General features: G+C 43.6%; 1 pseudogene; it reads right to left on the bottom strand.

Annotated features, from left to right (window-relative positions):
* Positions 1-1627: 1627 nt before the first annotated feature.
* On the bottom strand, positions 1628-2975 carry LOC142583179 (uncharacterized; annotated as a pseudogene).
* Positions 2976-3180: the final 205 nt, after the last annotated feature.

The raw sequence follows: 3180 nt of genomic DNA, 5'->3' as shown, positions 1-3180 counted from the left end.
TGCGTAATCTAAGAAAATGGCATCAGTTAGTATGTTGGTGTCGAGGTTAACATGCAAGTCATGAATGAAAATGGCCAGTTGGGTCTCGCATGAGAAGCCCTTTCGAAAGCCATGCTGAGATGGATGAAAAAAGTTATTTTTATCGAGAAATGCCATGATATTAGAATAAATGACATGCTCCATGATTTTGCACGGGACGCTTGTTAATGATATGGGGCGGTAATTTAGCGGGGAATCTTTTTTACCAGATTTGTAGACAGGAACAACCTTCCCCACTTTCCAATCATTTGGCAAGTGACCTACAGAGAGTGAATGAGAAAACAAAATACACAGATACGCAGTAATGGTATGTCTGGTGTTCCTTAACAGCTTGGAATTGATTTCGTCGACGCCTGTCGATGAAGAAAGCTTAATGTTATCTAACAAAGATAAAATTCCATCATGAGTTATTGTGATAGCAGGCATAGTAGACAGAGTTTTAGCTGGTGTCGTAAGCAGAGGTGTGCTGGGTTCTTTTGTGAAAACTGTGCTAAAAGCAATGTTGAAGATGTTAGCGCATTCTAGGTCCCCGACGGTTTCTCCCAATTCGTTGGTCAGAGTGATAGCGCGTGATTCGATAGGGTTGATGACCTTCCAAAATTTTCTCGGGTTATCATTTAACAATTTTGTCAAATCGTTGTTGAAAAATTTGAACTTAGCATTTCTCACAGCAATCAGGTAGGCATTCTCGGCAGTATAGTACCGCTGCCACGCATTAGACGAGGCTCTTGCCTTGGCAGCACGAAAGAAGCGCTTTTTCCTGCCTTCTAATGTTTTAAGTGCCTTAGTGTACCATGGCTTTTGGCGATTTTCACGGAAGGTAATTTTAGGAATGAATTTGTTGGCCAAGTCCTGTATTTTGTATTTGAATACCTCCCAGCTCTCCTGGAGAGGCATGCTGTAAAATTGGGCTTCAAATAACGGGAAAAAATTTCTAAGCTCGTAGTTAATTGCGTCATAGTTACCTTTCTCATATAGAAGTATTGTTTTCTTACATTTTTCGCGCCGTTCAAGGCAGAACGAAAACTCGGCGTGGATAACTTTGTGATCACTAATTTCTTGCAGGTAAGTTATATGTGATAAGCTCTCAGGATTCGTAGTTAGTATAAGATCCAAGATATTAGCACTGACGCCAGCAACACGCGTTGGTTCCCTTACTAACTGAGTGAGATTAGCATTCAAACATACTTCTATAAAATCCTTTAATTCTCTGTGGTTCGCACCTGAGGGAGCTAGTTTCTGCCAGTCGATACCGGGATAATTGAAATCTCCGAATAGCAATATATGTGAATTTGGATGTGCAGTACCGAGATCATTCAGAATACTGTTCAGCTCACTTGCAAAGTTAGGTGAAGTATGCGGTGCCCTGTAGCAAACACCAAGCAAAACGGATTGCGCCGGTGAGCGAAAAATTAACCATAACATTTCCAGATCAGAGACGATGTCTAATGGTGTGCACGATAAATTAGGGCCCACAGCAATCAAGACACCGCCCCCTCGAGTGCATCTGCGGTCATTTCTAAAAACTTCGAAACCTGCCAAGTCGGCAAGTACTTCTGTATCAGTGACATCAGGGGTAAGCCATGTTTCAGTTAGTATAAGTATGCTGCTGTTTGAAGAAATCATGATGTTAGACACGAGTTCACGCTTAGGTAGGAAACTGCGAATATTTGTGAATATGACAGACAATGAAAGATTATTTCTTGGCATGGTTTGGGGGCGGGTAATCACATTTTTTCGGGCGGACGATTGCTATAACACTTCTCTTACAGTTTCAGATACGCTATCAAACACATAGCGCTTCGGTCCGATGTGCAGGGTTTTGTAGCGCAGATTAAATGGAGCAGATTGCTTTCTGGCAAATGCAACGAGCTGGCTGCGAGCAATGCGAACTGCACGAGAAAAATCTTCGCCAATACTATAATTGGTACCTTTTAGTTTCCGGGCGCTCGACAGGACAGTTTCTTTTGTTTTGAAAAATGTGAATTTTGTTATTATTGGACGGGGTTTGTCGTTCGAATGACGTCAGAGACGATGGGCGCGCTCTATCTCTTTTGTGTCGATGTGTATATCTAAATGCTCGCGGCAATGTTTAATGATAAGTTGTTCTGATTGTGCGTACGATTCAGGTGTAGTTTCAGGGATTCCGTAGAATACTAAGTTGTTCCGTCGCGTTCGGTTTTCCGCATCATCAAAACGTGCCTCTAGTTTTGAAATTAAGCGAGTAGCTTTAGTTGTGTCGGCGCGGAGAACTTCTGTGTCTGTTTTAAGTGTTACAAGGCTTTCGTAATGGCTCTCAAGTTCGGCCATACGTTTGCCGAGGTCAGATACATTTCTGTCTGTCGCTAATAACTGAGATTTTAGATCTTGAACTTCAGAAATAAGCTTGGACTGGCCAGTAGATATCTTCTTTAGCTCTGCGAGGATAGCTGCATTATCCGGACCGGGGTTAGTTTCTATATCACCGGAAAGTAGGAGTAACAGCGAAAGAACGAGATGAAAACAATCAGCAAGAACAGCGTTAAGGCACTGTGGGCTTGGCAGCTGTACTAAGAAGTAGTTGTTAGACTTTTTGGCAAAGAGGCTGAAACGTTCACCAACCTGCATTACGAAGACGAAAGGATTAGTGGCCTGCGCAGTGGCAAAGCCGCCAAGCCCACAAAGTGCCACTGGTGGCTGCTCCTGTTTTATAGCTGGTCCTAGTAGTGATGCTGGATGCGATGGCGCTTCCCATTCTGCTGCGAGGGACAGGTAATCCAAGGACGAGTGTGTCGTTCCAAAGACGGGTGAAGCGATGGCAGTGGTTCGTTGACGGGCGCCTGTTACATCCACGCTGAGATGGGTTGGTAAAGATGAAGGTGCAGTCAGTGGCGTAGTCGCCAGTCCAGGAAGGAAAAGACACGCGATGAATGGTCCGAGCACCTGCATTACGAAGACGAAAGGATTAGTGGCCTGCGCAGTGGCAAAGCCGCCAAGCCCACCAATTTCTATGCTGATGACATTGCAGTTTTCGTCTCATCACGGGATATCAAAACGTTACAACAAAGTTTGCAATCTTATTTGTCTGCACTTATTTGACTGCCTGAATAGACTGTTTTTTACTCTTAACGTCAAGAAATGCTCGTTGCTTGTGTTTCCATT

The sequence above is a fragment of the Dermacentor variabilis genome, chromosome 5 (assembly GCF_050947875.1).
Source record: "Dermacentor variabilis isolate Ectoservices chromosome 5, ASM5094787v1, whole genome shotgun sequence".
Taxonomy (NCBI): domain Eukaryota; kingdom Metazoa; phylum Arthropoda; class Arachnida; order Ixodida; family Ixodidae; genus Dermacentor; species Dermacentor variabilis.
The sequence above is the reverse complement of the archived record's forward strand: the minus strand, read 5'-3'. Positions and strand labels throughout refer to the sequence as shown.